Source organism: Cavia porcellus, unplaced genomic scaffold, assembly GCF_034190915.1.
Source record: "Cavia porcellus strain 051 isolate PalLab524CR breed Dunkin Hartley unplaced genomic scaffold, mCavPor4.1 scaffold_31, whole genome shotgun sequence".
In the NCBI taxonomy this organism is placed as follows: Eukaryota; Metazoa; Chordata; class Mammalia; order Rodentia; family Caviidae; genus Cavia; species Cavia porcellus.
In genome coordinates this window covers 16,266,715-16,289,776 of record NW_026947514.1, presented here as the reverse complement: position 1 = coordinate 16,289,776, position 23,062 = coordinate 16,266,715, and the positions used below count along the sequence as shown (strand labels likewise).

The window sequence follows — 23,062 nt, the reverse complement described above, 5'->3', positions numbered from 1 at the left end:
GCTTATAACATAAAGAGTCTGGATAATCAGATGGAATTAGAGAAAATTGTAAGCTTTGAAGGATTTTTCAGAGACTATACACCGGGTTATCTATTTACCATTTGAAGTGAGCAGAGACAGGGAGAAAGCAGAAGGAACGATTTCAGTAAATAGAGTTCAAGGTGCAGCTTCTCACCTCTTGACCATGATTTGCTTAAAAGCATGCAATAAACCACTGAAAAAATTTAGTACCAGCGAGGTGACCTGACTTGAAGAATGCTTGATCATTATATTTTCAAAACAAATCCCTACATGTGCACTCACATTGGCAGCATGTATATTAAGATTGGAACAATATAGGGAAAATTAGCGTGACCCTTGTGCAAAGATGACACAAATTTGTGAGATGTTCCATACTTTTTAAGTGAAGTAAGTCATTTTTTTAACGTAAAGATAGTTGTGACATGGTTTCTCTCATGTGAAAAGCGTAAAATATGAACAAATTAAAGAACTTTTAGAAAGGAAAGATGATAGGAAACAGGGAAGTAGATGTCTCAGTGATGCGGTAAGAAAGAAGAGTAATGGGGAAAAGGAGGAGAATATGGATTTGGAAATGATAAAATTCCATCTATAGATATAGATATAGATGTAATTATATGAATATATTATTTAATTTTAAAATTTTCCTAAAGCAAATGCCATATTATCCATTTCAACATGTATCAATTAAGTAAAATGTTTAAATTTTTAGAAATCTTACATTAAATAACTTAAAGGTATCAAGTCAACAATACACTGTTAATTCTATAATTGAGATTCAGGAAGAATCATACGATCCTAAACTTAACTCTACCACCTTTCTAGTGTCCTGAATAGATGTTCTATGCAGTGAATGCTGGAGGTGAAAGACATGGTTCTAACTCCCATCAGGTGTTTGGTTGCCATGTTGCCCATATTGTTTCTAGAAAATGGCACATTTTTCCCAGTTAGACCTTGCTAACCTCCAAAGAGTAAGATAAACTACTGGAAATGAGGGATCACAACAACTCACCTGTGGTGTGTGAAAGACATCAATAGTGCATCTGGTACCAGCCACATCTGTTCCAAGGAAGCACCTAACTGGAGGGAAAGCATGCCTTCCTCTAGCTATGCGAAACTGTCAACTAATACCAACTTTGCAAATCTCCGCTTTAACAATAATCCCTACTTTTTCTTTTGTGTTAATCTTAACAGCAGTCAATTGAGTCACATAAACAAATTGGAAGAAGTTTTATAAAAGTTAGTCCATTTTCATGACCCTGCAGAAATCATTCTGTAAACAGATTTATAAAGGATTCCTGACATATTTGTAGGCACTAGAGTATAATAATTTTTTAAATCACTCTAGTTGAATGAGTTCCTAGAAATAGGTGCTTCATTTAGCAACAACAGAGTAGCTGTCCCAGAACAGAACATGTGGGTGAGATATGATGAGAACTTGAATCAAATAGCCCATGGAGATTCAGTCTAAGAAGATACCATGTTTTATCCCACAGCTCTCATAACACTTTCTCCCCACTAGTGTTCATAGGAAACCATATTTCAGTCATCCAGCAACCAGATTCCCTTTGCAGTGTGTATAAAATGTGGTAAGAACAGTGTTTTTGAAAACGGGCAGATCTATGCTTTCATTCTAGCTGTACTGGGAACTACAACTCATAGACTAGCAACCGGGTTCTCTAAGTGAATGTTCAAAATTTAACTCTGGCTATGTCACTGTGGGTTTTGAAACTTTGAGCAAGTGACTTCACTTATGAGTCACTATTCCTTGGAAAATAAGAACAATGTGATTTTCTTAGCATTATTGGGAAAATTAGTTATATCCGCATGTAAATAAAAACTAAGCCTGTGTGGTTCACAGTAAGAACTCAATAAATGTAGATTATCATGATAGTGAAAAAGAGAATGATGATGATGATGGTAACGATGATGATGATGCAGATTTCTTCACGCAGAGTCATTAAGAGCAATCATTACACTCTTTCAGACCCAATCCCACTAGTTATAAAAGAGACAATGCTACTTACTACCAAGAATGACTTTTTGATAGCATGAAGCACAATATGCTAAGCTTTGTGAAACACAAAAGTCTGTTTAAGTGGAAAATGCTATTTCACGCTTTTTAATTTTTTTTTTTCTTCTTCTAATTTTATAAATCCCTGTCGCGGCCCTTCTTGAGGTTAGGAAGCTATTATCCACTTGTTACAGAATACTGCAACATGGGTGTGGTTGCCTGCTGTGGTGATGTGTCAAGAGAAAATGGGAACTGTGATTTTGGAAAAATCACTCCTTAGGGGCTGGGGATTTAGCTCAGTGACATAAGCACCTGCCTTCCAAGCAGTCGGTCATGAGTTCCATCCCCGGTAACAATGAAAAAAAAAAAAAAAAAAAAAAAAAAAAGGTCACTTCTTAATTCCTCTCCCTGTTTTAAATATTGATAAGTCAATATTTAATATTATATACAAACAAAATATACAAACAAAACAATCTTCAGCATGCTCAATAAGCCACTGGTTTCTGATACCAACCTGTATTTTATGCAAAATGATAGACCCATAAGTAGATATATGATCATTTTTTATGCACTGTATATGAAACAGGAATAAATACAAGGTTACAAGTCCTTAAGCTGAGTAAGAACAGGAATTTCAATTTTGTATTCCTGAGTGCTGGCACCTGGTGGTCACAAAATGTTTGTTGATACTATCATAGAGCTCGATCTACATACCTTAACTTACAAATTTAAAAAAATAAAGACGACCCGCGAATACACACAAAGAGCCTAACACTAAAATATTCTAAACACATTTCTGACATCTCTTCCTTTCATCCTTCATTTATCCACTCAACATTCACTTGATATCTACTATGTGTCAAATAGTGAGCTGAAAAATAAGTTCTAAGTTGGTGTGTGTCATGCACAATAGCAGCAAAAAAATCAGTATAGTTGAAGAAGAGAAAGCTGAAATGAGTTTGCTTTAATAGGGCCTTGGAGATATTTGAAAGAAACTTTTATGCACTTGTTTGTTTGTTTGTTTTCTGAATGACATGAGATGCCACTGGGAGGTTTAAGGGAAAGGACTGAGCAAGTTTTAAGACAAGCACATGATCTGTGTTAATGAAATCAGAACAAGAGTCTGAGCAGACAACACCGACAAGATCATTTTTCAGAAATGCACACAGTAGCAAACAAGATTCAGACAGATACGACAGCAGTAGACATGGTGAGATGATGAATTTACTCTTCAGAACTGGCTAATAAATTGGATATAAGAAGTAAGCGAAAGAAGACAAGAGACAATAAAACTCCTTTCTCTCTCTGAATATATATATTATATTATATTATATTATATTATATTATACTATATTATATTATATGCACAGTTGGAGAATGGGGCTTTCCACACTGCCATGGAACAGGCTACAGGAAGTACAAGTTTAAGGGCTGAAATCAGTTTCAGCATGTTAAATTTGATATGCCTATTAGTTATCCAAGTGGTGATGTCAAGTAGGCAGCTGGATATATGAGTCTGGAGGTCAAGGAAAAGGTCTAGGGTGGAGATATTAATTTGAGAATTGTCATCATACAGACAGCATTTAAAATTATGAGGCAGAATGACATCATCTGCATTGGGTACAGTTACAGATAGAAGAGATCCAAACCCAAAGCCTTTCTCTGCTCTTACACCAGGCTGATCCGTGTTAATTCTTGTGCTACAATATAATAGTGATAAATAAGCATGTTAAACTTTGCAGCCTTTTGGAGTCTAAAGAGAATATTGTAATACGTTAAGATGTAAGCAATTTGGTGACAGTGCATTCTTTATTCTATTGCAAATGTTACAAGAAACAGCATATGCAGAGAAGATGAAAGTAAGCGTGCTTATTTTAGGATAAATTTATTTTCCTGTCTCCCTTGACATACAAATGGAGAACCGGGAGTAATAGTCTCCCTAACCATTCTTAATCTTTGAAACTCTAAGCCATTAGTATTGTACTTGAATATACAGTGGATGTTTGCTGAGTTATAGAGGTCTTTTAAGGACTAAGAAAATTGTGGCAGCTTTCCACGTTTAAATTTCTGTCACAAAGGTATGTTAGACCTGGATCTTGAATACGATAGTTTCCAAACAGAAAAATTGAATCTCACCATCATTATATTCAACACTAACTCATTGTTTTCTGCTGGTTTTAATAGAAATATTAACACAATAAAAAGGTTTTCTGAATTAACTTTATCCCACCCTCTTTTAATTTCTGTGGATGACTAGGGAGAAAATAATTAAATTTCTTATGGAAATTAGCAATTTTCCATAATATACAAAGGAAGAGAATTTTGCCTTCTAGTCTTTAAGTCAGCATAGTTGACATTCTGCTTCACCCTTTTCTAATTTGTATTTGTAATAAGAATAAATGCTTTTAATTAACGGTCACAAAGCATGAAAGTTAGAAATGTGAAATCAAAAATAGAAAACTACCCAAACTACAAAACTTAGCACATTAAAAACTGAATTTAGGATAAAATATTGTATGTGATTTTCTCGAAAGTCACTGAGCGATAGCTCATTAATATAACACTCTCGGCATGGATTGAGGGAGGGAAAAATGTATAATGCTTTCACTCCCCCACAGTTACTTTGGTAGAATAAATGTGACTCCCAGCCACTGGACAAAACTCCCTAGAGAGAAAATGGTGTTGACCAGAACCATTCCTTAAATCATGCACGGAGCTAAGAGAGGCCACAGGAAGGTAATGAGAGAGGAGACAAGGAGGTAACGGGATGGGGATTTTATAGACACTGCGATGTGGATCATTTTAAACATGGAAACCCAGGCTCTTTTAAAGCAGGAAGTACATTAACTCCTAGCCCTAGGAGTGTTCAGAAACCTGGATGTTTACACTTCTTGTGTCCGGCATTCCTCATTTCCTTCTTGCCCCAGTTACTGAGGAGGGGCACAGAGGCTGACCGGTCACAAAGCTATCTTTTCATTTCTGCAGCCCTCATAAGGAAAGAGCAGGGAGAGGGCTGGGATTTGAGCTTGTCAGTCCCACCACACCAACCCTAAAACAGAATAAAAATAATTACTTTGTTTTTATTTCATTAAATCATACTTCCCCTTCTCTCACACTTAATCAAGGCCCTTTACACGTCAAGGGATAGAGGAAGGCTTATAAATTGCTTTCCTCCTGTGTGATGTGCTCAGAGTCCTCAGTTCACATGACCCACTGATTTATGGGAACTGTTTTAACTCAACACTGAGGGTCTCCAGGCTCTCTTATTAACCAGTACTCTGATTTGCAGATCTATTGCCATTTGTGTATATATCAGGAGCTTATTTTCTCAGCCATTTCTTTGTAAAGAGCAAGCATCTATCTCCTAAATTTCATATTTCCCTAAAAATACAATTCAATTCTCTTCTGTTGACCTCTCTCATAAGAGATTTTTGTTGGTGTTATTTTTTCAGGAACATGATTCCAAATTAAAAAAAAAAAAAAAAGAAGAAGAAGGAGAATAAAAGAAAAACTTTTTTCTCGGGCAGCTGTTTAGGCAGTCTTGGTTGATATAACAGAATGCCAAACAACGCTGGTCCCAACAGCAAGCATTTATCTCCCACATTTAGAGAGGCTAGAAAATCCAATATCAAGATAGAGGCGTATCTGTTACCTGGCAAGTGCTTTCTTTCTGGTTTGCAAAGGGTTTCTTCTTATATCTTCATGCAGCCTGTAGAGAATCCATCTCTGTCCTTTCTGTTTTCATCAATGCCCTACCTTATTCCACTCATGAGATTTCCAGCTCCATGAGCACATTATGTCCCAGCCTCCCATTTTCCCACATAATCATCTTGGTGCTAGGATTTCAACATATAAATCTTGAGGGGACATAAATATTCAGCCCAGTACAGCTTCTCATTTTGTATTTTCCAGGGATACTCAAGGCTAACCTTGTCTCATTTTCTTGCAATGAGGATAAAAGCACAGCTTTTGAGACTGGACAAGTCTGGGTTCAAAACTCACCTCTACCTTGAATTTACTCTGTAGTTTCATTTCCCTGGCACTCAATGTCTTCATTACAAAAGAGAAAAAAGTAAAATTCTTGGGGAAATCTATGGTTAGGGAGCAATTTTCTGATACCCATAAAGCAAGCAAGCTTAAGAGTTGCCATATAATAAATAGGTCCTCAGTGTTAGTTTTTGCTCCCTAGAATCCTAGTCAATGTAAAAGTCATTCTAGTGGATCCTGTAATATACATCTTGCCTATGGTAGGGTAATAATAGAGATACATGGTCTAAGGACTGTGGGAAGCGTGAATAATCTCTTTTATTGCTATCAAACTTTTCTAAAGAATATGTTAAGTACATAAGCTTTCAGAGCAGAAAGAGACTAAGAATGTTTACATAACTTGTCAAACCTACAAAACTGGCTAGCGGATAAGAAGATAAGTCTTCAAGCACCTTATGCTGGAATGTTAGGCAGTGCTTTGACTATGCTTGCAATGCAGTGATGTCCAGGTACAATACTAGAGAACAAGTATTTGGAGCTGTGTTGTCCTCATGGTGTTGAAACAAAGGGTCCACATTCACTGACCTTAGCTTCTATTTGCACTGACAGTAGCTGTGGTGTATCAAAAAAATTATAAAAACTAAGGGTGTGCAATAATCTCTAGTTCCAGTTTCAAGATATTTTTGTGCTATAATAAATTGTGAGGTAAAAATGAAACACGTTTAATTCTAATAAAATAAAATTTCTGTTAGGTAACAGTTTACATAAAATGTAATGATGTTGAGCAGTGTCTCATTCAGTTGTATTCCAATACACACTCTTGTGCAGGGTAATAGGGTTTTTATGACAGTTTGCCTGTTTCCCCTGGGCCATTGATATTCATATGGGTAATTCTTAAAAACTCAGGTCTCCTGTGGAGAACATCATTCCTTTCTTGTTACTGAGAAAACCATGCCTGGGAACTTTTAGTGAGCACTGTAAATGGAAGGGAGTCATTTTCTGTGTTTCCTACTGATATCAGTAGATGTTTACTGAGTTGTTAACCTAAAATTTAAATTTAAAATAAGATTCCATAGAATTCCTTCTAAAACTACTGTGCTGATGAATTTTGTTTGTGAACTGGACTGACTCATTAATTGCCTGGTAAACTGTGTAAAGCAGATCACTCTTTCTAAAGTAGTTGGGAATTACTCAACTCATTTGGAAATAATCACCTGGAAATTTTTTTTAAAAAAATGAAAATGAAAAAAGAAAAAGAAAAAGGCAGTGAAAACTGAATTTTCTTCTTCTCTATCTGTCTGCAATGTGATACCAGCCTCTTCCTACCCTTGAAGAAGGAACTACATCATAGACACTTTTGGCTTAAGCTTTCAGATTTCATTGGAATTTATGCTGCCAGTTTGCAGGAGTATAAAGCTCTTGCACTGCAGATCTTGGGACTTCTCAGCCTCCCATAATTCTATACTGATGGAGCCAGTGTTTCATAGTAAATCTCATTATGCATATATAAATCTCATTTGTACAGCGTTCTGTTCCTCTGCACAACCTTAACCTTTATATCCTGCATACATTGTATTAAAATCTAGTGAGAAAACTGTTGAAAGAAACAAAATGGATGCTTATTTCCCCTTATTTCAGTACAACGTAGTCTATGAAGTCTCTGATAATAGATATAAATAAAAGAATAAATTATCTATGCAATGATAAACACCCTGAATGTTCTTTAGAATGCCCAACTATGAATATCTCTTAATAGATCCAAGAGGTATATAAATGTGTCCTGGGTTGTTTATCAGATTAACGACTTTCTCTTTACAACACACCAACTACTCATTCTCCAACCTGAGTCTTGACTGTTTGCTAGCAGTTATGGTTTAAATGAAAAACCTCTCCCTAAATGTTCATTGTTTCAGAGGTGAAGCTTTTGGGAAATATTTAGATTGTAGGCATCAAGCACAGCAATGGATTAATTCACTGATGCATTTATAACTGAGAGAGATGGCGGGAGACAGGACTCGGTACTAGGAGTCTGTTAGTGGGGTCTTGACCTGAAAGGGTACATTGCTGGCCCTTTTCCCTTCCTACCTTTCTCTGTCTGTCTCTGTCTCTCTCTGTCTCTCTCTGTCTCTCTGTTTCTCTGTCTCTGTCTCTGTTTCTGTGTCTCTCTCTGTCTCTCTGTCTCTCTGTCTCTGTTTCTGTCTTTGTCTCTCTCTGTCTCTCTGTCTCTCTGTCTCTTTGTCTCTGTCTCTCTCTGTCTTGTCTGTCTCTCTCTATCCTTCTATCCTTCTCTGTTTCCTGTCTGCATCAGTTGGAAAACTCATTTTCCATGCTTTTCCACCATATTCCTCCTTGAGGCCAGCCAGCCACGAACTAAAATGTCTGAACTTGTAGCTAAACATTTTTCTCTTCAGCTGCGTATGTCAAGTATTTTGTATAAGCAAAATAAAAAGTGACTAATATATGAGGCTCAATGCAGGTGGGCAAACTTAAAGTGACAGGGAGACCAGGCTCAGAGAAGATTTCACAAATTTCAGGTGAGCCTCATAGTGTTTGCTTGCTTTTTAATAATAACCACCTCATTTTAAATGATAACATTTTTTAAATGAATCTTAAGGCTAGTATACTATGAGAAAACACATTTGAAAGCCTTTAGAGATAGAATAAAGCTAACCTTGCAACTCACCAAATGAATAAAAACGTAAGTTACTTAAAAGAGCAAGTTTCTAAATATCCTACAGAGGTCAAGTGACTAAAATTTAGAATCTCATACAAGAGATACATAATCATGGTGATGATTTTAATGAGGAAAATTATCAGTTGGAGAATGACATAGAGAAAAATTAACACGACCAGACTTGCTGTGACATTTTAAAACCTTTTCTAAAGAAAATTATTATGCCACATCCAATTTATCTCTCATCTCTCACAGTTTTAAATACCTGAGACAAGATCACATTGTTTCTCACTTGCCAAATCAGCTCTTGGATTGATCTGATGCACTCTGAATTCAGAAACAAATAATATTAAATGAAATTACACTCAGAGCCTTGGTCTTACAACTTTTGTCTGATCTGAGACTTAAATTTCATGCCTAACTTATGATTTTTCTAAATATTCTGCTTTTCAAACATGAAAACATTGTCACCTTGAAATGATTCCAGAAAATCTTACCAGAAGAGAAGGATGTCCTAACTTTAGCACTGTGGACATAGGAAATAAAACACAATTGAAGTAGACTGATTTTCTGATCTCAACCAAGATGGGAATTCAAACTGAAGTCTGGTACAGGGAAATATAAAGATCCAGCTCTGAAGCAGGAAGCCCCTGGACCTTCTGGACAGGTCCTTTCTGGATGATGTCAGCTTCAGTCTACACCGGCACAAGACCCACAGCATATACCGCACAGTTTTGAAGACTACTGAGTTATTTTTTCTGCAATGAGGAAGCCAAAAATACAAAAAGCACTCAACATATAATGAAAAGGGCTAAGTATCACTGGAAACAAGTGTGTTTTCCCTCTCCCCCTCTTTCTCCATCTCCTTCTTCTACTTCTCTGCCTGTGAAATCTGTATTTCTAGGTCTACAGGTTGTGTGTATAATAGGGCACCTAGTTAGGCTTCCAGAACAAATTAAAAACTAGGTAAAATTCTTATTAATTTTAATAATAAATTATGCATTATTCTATCTTTATTCATTTTCACTTCTTTCCTCCATCTATCATCTTCTTTCACTGACACTAATCATTTTTCTGGGAATCAAAGTGGAAATCAAACTCAGGGCCTTGTGCTTGCCAGGCAGGTGCTTGTGTGCTGAGTCACATCCCCTCCCCCACCCAGAATCATTTTTAATCTCTCTGTTTCTTTAACTCCCCTGAGAGAGGACAACCAGAGGGAGGACAATTAGATGAAACTTTGATTTATTCACGTGAGCACTGTTAAGTATAGCAACATTTTTCATCCTTCTTTCTCCTCTCCTATTATTTCTTCATTTTGTTTCAGACAACAGAGAACTGAGAATAGCAAATAACAGGAGATGCACAAAGCAGTATGTAAAAAGAAAACCAAATCTATGATCATTCTTTCTGTCACTCGCTAGACAAATCATCACTTCATTTACAAAATGCAAATATACCCACACTTCTTTTTTAAAATTTTATTTAAAGAAAGACTAAACAAAACAGAAAATGGGTAGAAATACATACATTCAAAGAAAAAAAGAACAGTAAGAAATCACTAGTTGATGTTTACATACTGTACTCTTACAAATAGTTGTTCAAGATACAAAGGTGGAACATATAATAAAGTAGGAATTCAACCAGCGAGACTGCAAACAGTTCTGTTCAATTATCCAACAAAAACTTAGTAATATGTATACCCACACTTCTAAAGACCTTTTCTGGTATTTGAATAAGATCGTATAGTAAATAAACACATAATACTTATTAGAGTTACTTCAAACACTAAACCTTGCTGGTGTCTTGTAATTCATTATTATCATTCATTTATGTAAGAATAATTCATTGATCATTGAATTTAAGACCCTAAACTTAACTTACACTAGGCTTTTAATTCTTTAAGCTTTTTTGATTTTTTTTAAAATTTTATTTAAAAAGAAAAAGAGAAAAAACAAAACAAAGCCGTGTAAGGGTACAAGTAATACAGAACTACAAAAAAAAAAAAAATAGTAAGAAATCACCAGTTAACAGATTACACATTATCATCTTAGAGATAGTTGCTCAAGTCACAGTATCAAAGCATACAAAGTGGACATTCAAACAGTGAGACTACAAACAGTTGTGTTCAATGATTCAACCAAAAGCATTAATATGGTCAGCTATTTAACACCCCTAAACACCCTTGCTGTTGTATCCTTTAGAGCTCTTTTTTTCCCTCTCTTTTTTACAACAAAATTTACACATTTTGAGTTTTATTACTCCTTAGTTCTTATTACTTTTTTTTGGAAGAGAATAAAGTCAAATATGGCAAAACAAAGTTGTCAGTCAAAACCAAGGATAGACATAGCACATGATGTAAAAACAGAATACAAGGTTATCAACAATGGTTACCATAATGCCTCTTGCTTCCTTAAAAAGAATTGTCTATCTCATGAGGTATTATACAGATGAACAAAACAGTAGAGAACAAGACCAATAAAACCTAAACTTTACTAAACATTACAGGACTTCCAAAGAAGATAATAGTTACACCAGAATGGGCATCATAGTGAATCTTACTGCCTTCAAAGTAGTTGCCTATACCCTCAAACTTGATACTATCATACAGAACAGAACAGTCTAATCAGTCAAAACAAGATAGTGGGAGTATTACAGGACTTCAAATCAAGTTAATAGGAAATCAAAAAAGTTACTATAATATATCCTGCTAATTTTTTTGTTTTCCCCTTAATTAAAAAAAACATAAAAATAACTAATTTTTTTAATGAATAAGGGAGAGATTGAGATAAAACAGAACATAAAAACATAACAACACAAGGCAAAGTATGACAGTTTCAGCAACCTAGTGCTTCATCACCAAATAACCCGAATTAATAGTAGTTACTATAGTGTCTTTTTCCTTGAAATATTTGAATATAACTTCGTATACTGTAGCATCAAACCTACCAAGACAGTGTAAAACCATTCAAGTGGATGAAAGCATTGTAGGGTATTTAGAACCAGCTAACAGAAAACGAACAATGGTTTCTATATTATCTCTTTGCCTATAACAATTTTTGTTTATACTATAACATATAATAAAATCCAGCAAGATACATCATGATAAAACCAATGGAGACAGAAGAGCCATAGTTTGGTGGGGCTTCAAAACGAGATGATAGTAAATCAGCACTAGCTATTATGATGACTTATTTTTTTCAGAATAGCTATTCATTTCATCACAGGCAATGATATCAAGCAGCCCAGAATAAAGCCATTCCAATTAATAAGTAAAAACTTTATAAGGCTTCAAGGCCACATAATGGGAATCATGATTACCACATACTTTTATATATTTGAATCATTATATACATTAGGGAAACTATTCAGTATTCACACATGCAAGATTGATTTATTTCACTTATGAGTATGGGTTCAAGCTGCGCCCATTTATTGATAAATATCTCAATGTGATCCTTCTTTATAGCTGAGTAATACTCCATTGTATAGAAATACCACAACTTTTTTATCCATTCTTCAGTTGATGGACACTTGGGTTGTTTCCAAGATCTGGTGATTACAAATTGTGTTGCTATAAACATAGGTGCACATATATCACTGTGGTATGATGCTTTCAGTTCTTCTGGGAATATGCCTAGAAGTGGAATAGCTGGAACAAATGCGACTTCCAATCCCAGCTTTTTGAGAAATCTCCAGACTGACCTCCACAAAGGTTGTACCAGTCTACCTTCCCACCAACAGTGTAGGAGAGTTCATTTTTCCCCACAGCCTCTCCAGCATTTCTTGTTGTTGGTTTTCTTGATCCTGTCCAATCTTTCAGGAATGAGATGGAATCTCAGTGTTGTTTTAATTTGCATTTCTCTAATGACCAATGATGATGAACATTTTTTCATGTATTTATTTGCCATTTGTATTTCTTCATCTGAGAAGTGCGTATTCATCTCAGATGCCCATTTTTGGATTGGATCTTTGAATTTTGGGGGTCTGAGTTTTTTTTTTTAATTCTTTATATGTTTTAGACAAAAGTCCCTTGTCTGAGGGGCAGTTCACTAAGATATTTTCCCAGTTTGTAGGTTTTCTTTTCACTATGCTGGAGATTTATTTTGAATGCAGAAACTTTTTAATAAGAGGTGGTCCCAGTTATTGATTCTGGGAAGTATTTCCCGTGCAGTTTGAGTCCTGTTCATGAAATCTCTACCTACCCCTATGTCTTCAAGGTTTCTACCCAATTTGTCTTCCAATAAATTTAGTGTTTCTGTTTTAATATTCAGATCTTTGATCCATTTACATTTTAATTTAGTACATGGTGATAGGCTTGGATCTAGCTTTAGTTTTCAGCAAAAGGAGAGCCAGTTTTTCCAACACCATTTATTGAAGAGACTGTTATTCTTCCAGTGAACCTGCTTGGCTCCTTTATCAAAGATAAGGTGGTTGAGTGTGTTTGTAGTTGTGGTTCTATCTTCAAATCTATTCCATTGATCTTCAGTTATGTTTTGATTCCAGTACCATGTTGATTTTACTACTGTTGCTTTGTAGTATAACTTCAAGTCAGGGATTGTGATGCCTCCTGCTTTGTCTTTGCTGCTTAGAATTGCCTTTGCTATTCTAGGTCTCTTCTGGTTCCAGATGAATTTTAGGAGTGATTTCTCTAGATTTATAAGGTATGTTGATGGTATTTTTATTGGGACTGCATTGAATCTGTATAACAGTTTTGGGACAATGGCCATTTTCACAATGTTTGTTCTTCCTATCCATGAGCAAGGGATGTCTTCCCATTTTCTGAGATCATCTTCAATTTCTTTTTTCAGTGCATTATAATTTCCCCATATAGATCTTTCACTTCCTTTGTAAGAGTAATTCCTGAATATTTCATTTTTTTGCTTGCTAGTGTGAAGAGTGTAGTTTCTCTTATTTCCCTCCCTGTGATTTTGTTGTTCGTGTATAGGAATGCTATTGATTTCTGAGTACTGATTTTGCATCCAGCTACATTACTGAATTTATTTATTATATCTAAGAGTCTTTCAATGGAGTTTAGGGGGTCTTCTATGTGGAGTATCATGTCATCTGCAAACAATGATAGTTTAACTTCTTCTTTTCTTATCTTTACCCCTTTTGTTTCTCTCTCTTGTCTAATTGCTCTGGCTAGTACTTCCAGTACTATATTAAATAGGAGTGGTAATAAAGGACATCCTTATCTTATGCCTGATTTTAAAGTAAAGGCTTTCAATTTTTGGCCATTTAGTATGATGGTGGCTATTGGTTTGTCATAAATAGCCTTTATTATATTGAGGTGAAGACCATCTATTCCAATTTTCTGTAAAGTTCGTATTATGAATGATTGTTGGACCTTATCAAAGGCTTTTTCTGCATCTATAGAAATGATCATGTGATTCTTACTTTGTGCTTTATTGATATGGTGGATTACATTTATTGGTTTATGTATGTTGAACCATCCCTTCATTCCTGGGATGAATCCCACTTGGTCATGGTGTAGAATCTTCTTGATGATTTGCTGCATCCTATCTGCCAATATTTTATTGAGGATTTTTGCATCTGTGTTCATTAGGGAGACTGGTCTATAGTTCTCTTTTTTAGTTGGGTCTTTCTCAGGTTTGGTACTAGAGTAATATTCATTTCCAAGAATGACTTAGGAAGGATTGCTTCCCTTTCAATTTCATTGAATAGTTTGAGGAGTGTCAGTATTAGGTCTTCTTTATATTTCTTGTAGAATTCTGCAGTGAATCCATCTGTGCCTGGGCTCTTCTTTGTAGTTAAGGACTTAATTACATTTTCAATTTCATTAATAGAGATTGGGTTATTCAGCAGTTTTACATCCTCTTGATCTAGCTTTGGTATTTCATATGTTTCTAGGAATCTGTCTATTTCTTCTGTGTTATCACACCTTTGAGAGTAGAGGTTTTCGAAATAGGTGTTGATGATCTTCTGTATTTCTGTAGAGTCTGTAGTGATCCCACCTTTTTCATTTCTTATTGCATGAGTTTGAGCTTTTTCTTCCCTTTTTAAAATAAGGTTGGCTAGGGGCTTATCGATTTTATTTATTCTTTCAAAGAACCAACTCTTTGATTTGTTGATTCTTTGCATTGTTTTCTTAGTCTCTACTGCATTGAATTCTGCTCTGATTTTTATAATTTCTTCTCTTCTTTGGCTTTGGGCTTGACTTGCTCTTCTTTTTCTAGCTGTTTCAAGTGTAGCAACAGGTTATTTATTTGTATTCATTCTGTTTTCCTGATGTGGGAACTCAGTGCAATAAATTTTCCTCTCAGGACGGCTTTCATTGCATCCCACAGATTCTGGTAAGTTGTGTCTGCATTTTCATTTTCTTGTGGATATTATTTAATTTCTTCTGTGACCCACTGATTACTCAAGAGTGTGTTATTCAGTTTCCATGCGTTTGTGGGATTTTTGCAGTATCTTTTATCATTAATTTCTAATTTCAGAGTGCTATGATCCGATAACATGCAAGGGATGATTTCAACTCTTTTGCATTTGTTTAAATATGTTCTGTGAGCTAATATATGGTCTATTTTAGAGAATGGCCCATGTACTTCTGAGAAGAATTTGTATTCTGTGGTTGTTGCATGGAACATTATGTATATGTCTATTGAGCCCATTTGTTCACAGGTGTGATTCAGTTCTGTTATTTCTTTGCTCATTTTCTGTCTGGTTGATCTGTCCCTTGGTGTCAATGGCGTATTAAGCTCTCCTGTTACAATTGTGTTACGGATAATTTGAGTTTTCATTTCTGTTAATAGTTGTTTTATGTAACTGGATGCTCTGGAGTTTGGTGCATATATATTTAAGATAGTTATCTCTTTCTCTTGGAGTTTTCCCCTAATGAGTATGTAGTGACCCTCTTTGTCCTTTATGATCATTGTTGGTTTAATGTTCACGTTGTCTGCAAACTTTTGGCTACTCCTGCTCTTTTTTGGATTCCTGTTATGTGAAGGATTGTTTTCCATCCTTTGACTTTCAGTCTGTGAGTATCCTCCTGGGTTAGATGGGTTTCCTGTAAACAGCATATGGTTGGATTTTGTTTTTTGATCCATTGTGCTAGTGTGTTTCTTTTGACTGGTGCATTGAGACCATACATTAATGGTTACAACTGTTATATGCTGGTTTATTGTTGACATGTTATCTCTCTGCTGTTGCATCTTTATCTTTCTGTTCTGTTTAATTATCTGTTTTGCTTAGTGGTTTTTTCCTTTGTGTATCTAAATTGTCTTTCAATATTTTTTGCAGGGTTGGCTTGGTGTTCATGAAGTTCTTCAGCTGTTCTTTATCATGGAAGTATCGTATTTCACCATCAATTTTGAATGATAGTTTTTCAGCGTACATCAGTCTAGGTTGGAAATCATTTTGCTTTAGGATCTGGAATACTTCACTCCATGCTCTTCTTGACTTTATTATTTGTGCTGAGAAGTCTGCTATAATTCTAATAGGTTTTCCTTTATAAGTGATCTGTCTTTTCTCTCTGACAGCTTTTAATAATCTATTCTTGTGTTGGATTTCTGGGATGGTGATTATTATACGTCTGGGTGTAGTTTTATTTTGGTTTTGGCTATTTGGAGTTCTATAGGCTTCTCTGAACCTGATGTCAGTTTCTGATCTCATGCTTGGGAAATTTTCAGCTATCACTTCTCTATATATCCTCATGACATGCTTTATGTTGTCCCCTACTTTTTCATTAATCCCTACCAATCTTATGTTATTTTGTTTTGTATCATCTTGCAGTTGTTGAATTGTTATTTCCTGGTTCCTTGTTATTTTTAAAAGGTCTTTCCTTTCCTGTTAACTAACTGCAATCCTGTCTTCAAGGTCTGAAATTCTATCTTCACTTTCTTTGAGGCAGATTTTACAGCTTTCAGTGTAGTTTTTTTTTTTTTTTTTTTTTTTTTTTCTGTATATATCTGTGCATCTGCTTTATGTATTCGGTTTGTTTCTTATATTGCTGATCTATGGATCCTATCTTTTTGTTTAGTTCCCCCAATTTTTTAACTGTGTTTTCTTTAGATATTTTCCGAATCTCATTTCTTTTATCATTTCTTCTTTTACCTGGAGAATATTTCAAGTTTGAATTCCTTTAAAGCTTCCTGGAGTTGTTTGTTTATTTCAGTAGCTATTATGTCCAATATTTGAGGTGTATGGCATATATTTTCTTCTATATACATCACTCCTAGGGTTTCTTGAGATGGGATGGAGGTTTGAGGTTGTAATTTGGTCTTTCATTTGGTCATTTTGCTATATTTCTGTGTTTCAAGTGTTGTTCGAAAGCTTCCTCAGGGTCTGTTGGAAATCCACTTCTATGTTCACAGCTCCTGGGACTCTGGCACCCAGTTGCCCCAGGCCGCTGGGCCTCAAGAACCAGTGGCCCTCTTCTGCCTGTTTAGAACTCCATAGTTCCAGATAAGCTGGACTCCAAGGACACTGTGCATCTGCCTGCTTGCTGGAAACTCCACAGTTCTCTGAGCGTAGCCTGAATGGGGAGGCAGATGTAAGCGCTGGGGCCCACTTAGCCACTTCACTGCACCCGGAAGCCTGGAGGGTCCCGAACAGTCTGGGCTTGGGACAGAGTGCACTGGGCACTTACCACAGGCCGCAGGGCCTCTGGAACTGGTGATGCTCGCCTGATTGCTAAGAAAGCCACAATCCTCCAGACACCCTGTGAGGCAGATGCAGCGCCCCAGATCCGCCCAGCCCTTTCTCTGAACCCAGATGGTGCTAGAGTCCCAAATAGCTGGGCTCCGCGGATAGTGTGTGCCCACATGCTTGCTGGAAACTCCACAGTTCACCGAGTGCAGCCGGAATGAGGAGACCGATGTCAATGCCTCAGACCCACTTAGCCACTTCACTGCACCCAGAAGCCTGGAGGATCCTGAACAGGGCTTGGGGCAGAGTGCACTGGGCACTTACTGCAGGCCATGGGCCTCTGCAACTGGTGATGCTCGCCTCTCTTTAAGCTTTTTGAGATGCATCTACAACTCTGGATTTCATAAAAAAAAAAAAAAAAAAAGTAACTAGACAATGATGCATTAAATTCTAGCAGTGTCTTGTCTTTAGCTCTAAGTGAAAATTAAATTTCTTTAGTGATAACAGGGACATGTGCAATGGGGTATATATTAACCACTAAAAAGCCTGATTATTTTCTATAGCATTTCTTGACTGTATTATATTGCTCCAATGTGCAGCATAAAGAATACCTGCTTCTATAAAAAGTAACTCCATAGTCAAGAATTAAAATGTTAACATATATTCATATTATTCATTTATGGCCTATTCTAAAAATAAGCTATAATTTGGGTACAAATGCAGTGAATAGGCAATATTTAATTTAATATACAGTAAAAAATATAATCTTACTTTAAGGAAGTTAAAGTATTAAAAATGTTGGCTATTTCACAGCTTTATTCCTCTATTCCATTGCCAAATGCAATGTTATGTTAAATTAGTTGCACATTTGAACTCCTGTCATCAGGGCAATGCCATTCTGCACCTAGGAAACAGGGATGATGCTCAGTAGCCATACTTTACTCATTTTACACTCCATCGATCGAGCTGGGTTTCACATCCCTACTAGGAAATATTTTAATTAAAATAATTGTTTCAATTCCTGGGTTTTACGTGATATGATCCTCCAATTACTGTCAAACACTTTAACAATGGAAGTGGCACACCTAGTATTGATGATTGCTTAAATATATTTGATATTCAATGAAAGTGAAATATTGATTGATCCTTCGGAGTTATGCAGATATTTAATACCAAATTAGAGACATATAAGTAAGCCTAGCATACATAAAACAATTTATTCATTGATAGTATTAGTACATACTAGACACTAGAAACCTTTTAAAATGGGGAATTCTAAAGTGGGGATTACTCAGTCTCTGCCTTCCAGAGAAAGTACCCAAAGTTAGGAACGCAAAGCCATGGTATATACAGTATTTAGTTATAAAGCATGCACATAACTACATGTATATATAAATAAAGACAGCACACACCAAGTATATTCACATTAATATGATGCCATATGATGTTCATTCAGAGAACTACACTGACATGTAAGAGGTAGTCTCTTACTGCTTAGAGAGCTCATGGGACCATCCTTTGAAGTAAATGTCAGGTAAGTAATGAATTACTATGATATTTAAGGAGTATAATTTCTATTCTACCAATGCAGGTGTTGCTATTTATAGTAATAGTATCCTTATTATCTTAAAATGTTTAATATACATGTTTATGTATATGCATGAATAATAGCCATCACTGAGGTTTTGTATTGTGCCAGACGTGGCTAGTTCTTTTTCCATAGAGCGTATGTAATTTTTAACTATCAGGGATATGCTGACTCCATAGTTCTACTTTGAAGGTGTATTAGTAATAACACAAGACCATAGACAAGTAAGTCATAAAGCAAGGAGAGGTTTTTTGACTCACAGCTCTAAAGGTGCAAAGGTTGAGGGACCCATTTGGGGGTGGATTTCTTTTTGGCAGATTCCCTAAGGAAACAGAAGCAGAGGGGTGTGTGTGTGTGTGTGTGTGTGTGTGTGTGTGTGTGTTTGCGCAAGTGCATTTGTGTGTGTGTGTGTGTCTGTGTGTCTGTCTGTTTTCTCTCCCTCCTCTCACTAAGCCATAAGTAATAGGACTCTACTCTATTGATCTCAGCTAATGCCAGTCCTTTTACAAAATTTTCACCTCTAAACATCATCATAAAATTGTTTTCACTCTCTTGAAACCTCACAATGGGGATTAAGTTTCAACAAAAGAAAGAAGACTCACTCAAATATCTAAACTAGGACAATAGGTGAAAAAAACCAGGTTCTGAGAGGTCAGTTACATTGCCAAGGACATTGGCTAGGAAGGGGCAGGCTAGTATCCAAAGGAAGGGTTTGAAGCCTGACTTCAAAATCCAGAATCTTAGCATCAAATTATACAGGCTCCCATCGTACAGTCACACAAATAAGTAGTTGAACAATTGCCTTTTAAAATGCGTGTGTGTGTGTGTGTGTGTGTGTGTGTGTGTGTCTAAATGAATCAATCTCCCAATGACAGTTTTTGAAATCTTAATTTACTATAAAAGTTAACCTTTTCCCTCCCATTTGCTGTTAGCTGGGTTACCCATTACCATACCACTGCAGACCTTCCTACATGGCATGTGGTTTTGGTTAACCGGGAAATAAAAGAATGACTTAAGTGAAACTATCTGCATCTGTACATTAGGCTGTAACTCTGATAGAAAATCCCTACATGAACAGAGTCAGGTTCCTTAATTAATGAAGCCACAAGGTATCTCAGCTTAAAGTGTAGCAAAAGAAAGCTAGCACACAAGAGTACATAATTAAATCAATAGTCAAATTTTACCTTGAACTCAGAGGATTAATTTTGCCAATTAAAGAGAAGAATTTAAGTGAAGTGAGATAAAATAGACAAGCTAAAAATAGAACAAAAATATTAAAACTTCCTCATAATATTCCCCAATCTTTATTTTCTGAACTTGAGAATTCTCAGATATAAAAAAAAAAAATACTGTACTTCTCCCATAATGCCAAGCAAGAAAAAGCTTAGATAGACAATAATTTTCTATTTAAGGCATATATAGTGAGCAGAGAGTGTTTAATAACAGAAATAGTAAGACTAGTCTATCCCTTACTTCCCGCATCAGAGGTCTTTAGATGTCACATTCACAATTTTTCCCTTATAAAATGAGACAATAATTTTCACTCTGCCAGATTCAGAGCTGTTTAAAGAATTCAATGAGAATACTTAGTGTGAAATGTTTGGGAGACATGAAACATAGCATCCAAGTTATCTGTACATTATTATAATTCCAGTAACTCCCTGTTTATTTCATGTTTACGCATCTCTAGATGTTAATTTGAAGCATAGACTTTTATTAATACTTTTGAAAAACACAGATTGTGCCACATAACACCCTTACCTTTATTATTTTTTCTTTCTTTTTGTTTTAGAAAGCAAAAAAAAAAAGGATAGAAACATTACAAAATTTCAAAAAATAGTAAGAAATTAACACTAGTTAATACATTACATATTGTTATCTTAGCTGCATTTGCTCAGGTTACAAGATTCAGGTATGAAAAATATAAACAATCAAATCAAACAATTAAAGTACAAATTGTTCTTTTTTGATGAACTAACAGAGATTAGTAGTATAGTTATCTAACATATATCTATCTATATATATATATATATATGTATATATACACACACACATATATGTGTGTATACCCTTATACATATAATCTTCTCCTTTTTTCCCTTTCTACTTTCTCTTATCCCAGTTTTTCTTTCCTTTTGAGCACTTTCTTTCCCTTTCATTATCACAATCTCTATTGTGCATTTTGATCTTATGACTTTCAGTTTCTTTTACTATATTAGGGATGCAATATGATATTTACACAGGAGAATTTAATTTATTTCACTTATGAAAACGGTCTCAAGTTGCCTTCTTTCACCTATAAATGCCTCAAGCTTATCCTTTTTTACAGCTGAATAAAACTCCATTGCACAAAAATGCTATATCCTTTCCATCCATTCTGTGGTTGAATGGTATTTGGGTTGTTTCCAAGATTTAGTTATTACAAATTGTGCTGCTATAAAAATGGATGCACGTATATTACTGTCACATGATATTTTCAATTTTCTAGGAAAACACCCAGAAGGAGAATAGCTTTATTGAATGAAATTTCCAATCCTAGTTTTTTTGAGGAATTTCCACATTGATTTCCACTGTGGTTTTACATTCTGCATTCCCACCAACAGTGGAGAAGAGTTCATTTTTCCCCACAGTCCTGCTAACAGTTGTTATCAGTTGATTTCTTGATGGCAGCATTAAATCAATAGCATTCCTATACACAAACGACAAACTCACTGAGAGAGAATTTATGGAAATAACACCTTTCATGATAGAGTTAAAAAATTATGAATCAACCTAACAAAGGATTTAAAAACCTATACACTGAAAATTATAGTACTCTAAAAAATAGATGAGGATGTCAGAAATTGGAAAGACAGATACTACTTGCTCTTGCATAGAAAGAACCAACATGGTAAAAATAACCATGGTCCCACAACTTATACAGAGTTAATACAATCCTGATCAAAATACCATTAGCATAACTCTTAGATCTAAACAAAACATTTCTAAAATTAATTTGGAAACAGAAGAGACCTAGATTAGCAAAGTCAGTCCTGAACAACAAAGACAAGACAGGAGACATCACCATCCCTGACTTGAAATTATACTACAAAGCTACTGTGATGAAATCAACATGGTATTGGGGAAAAAACAGACCTCAGAATCAATGGAACAGATTAGAAGATGCAGACATAACTACAAAGACACCCAGCCACTTTATAGTTGAATAAGGGGCTAAACATGTCCATTGGAAGAAACTCTCTAAAGAGGTCCTGGAAAAATTGGTTTTCCACATGCTGATGACTAAAACTAAACCCATGTTTATCACCATGCTCTAAACTAAAGTCAAAATGGATCAAAGATATAAAAACTAAAATAGAAACACTAAATCTACTAGAAGACAATGCAGGTAGAAATGTTGAAAACATAGGGATAGACAAAGAGTCATAAGCAAAATGCAAAGATCATGGAAATACTTCAAACAATCAACAACTGGGATCTCATCTTATTAAAAAGTTGTTTCACTTCAAAAGTAATCACCAACAGAGTGAAAAGAAAACCCACAGACAGGAAAGAATTTTAGCCAGCTGTCCCTCAGACAAAGGACTTATATCTAGAACATTTGAGAATTGAAAAACATCAGACCTCCCAGATTCAAAGACACAATTCAAAAATGAGCATCAGAGAGGAACACACACTTCTCAGATGAAAAAATACAAATGACAAATAAATACGTGGAGAAATGTCCTTACCTTTCTGCACACATGATTCCCCTTCTGTTCTTTGCTCTAGAATGAATCAAAGCTTAAATATCCTTCCTATTCCTCAGCGGTCCCTTTCTCTGCTATTTTTGCAATGCTACTATCAGAAATTAATTTTTATAAACTTCATTGTTAGTGTATTAAATTTGCTATCTCTTCACAAACTTAATGTTTAGAAACAAATGAACAATGAACAGCTGTTTTCTTTTTTTATCTCATCTAGTCTAATTTTTGATTCCTAAAATATTCCCTTCCATTTTTCTCTAATATAAAATATCTACCTGGATATATTTTTTAAAGTATGTTCACATCAATGCTTCTTGAGCTTCAGCTTCAATTTCTCTATTCCACCAAGCAACTGATGCAATGTAGGTATTCTCCACACATCTTAGTACCCCTGCCCACACCCCAAGCACCCACACATCCTTTCACCC

At 35.5% G+C, this 23,062-nt stretch overlaps 1 non-coding gene across 1 annotated transcript; it reads left to right on the top strand.

The window, feature by feature from the left end:
• Positions 1-293: 293 nt before the first annotated feature.
• Positions 294-400, top strand: LOC111757606 (U6 spliceosomal RNA). Its single transcript, XR_002791911.1, has one exon. It is a non-coding gene; the product is annotated as a U6 spliceosomal RNA (small nuclear RNA).
• Positions 401-23,062: the final 22,662 nt, after the last annotated feature.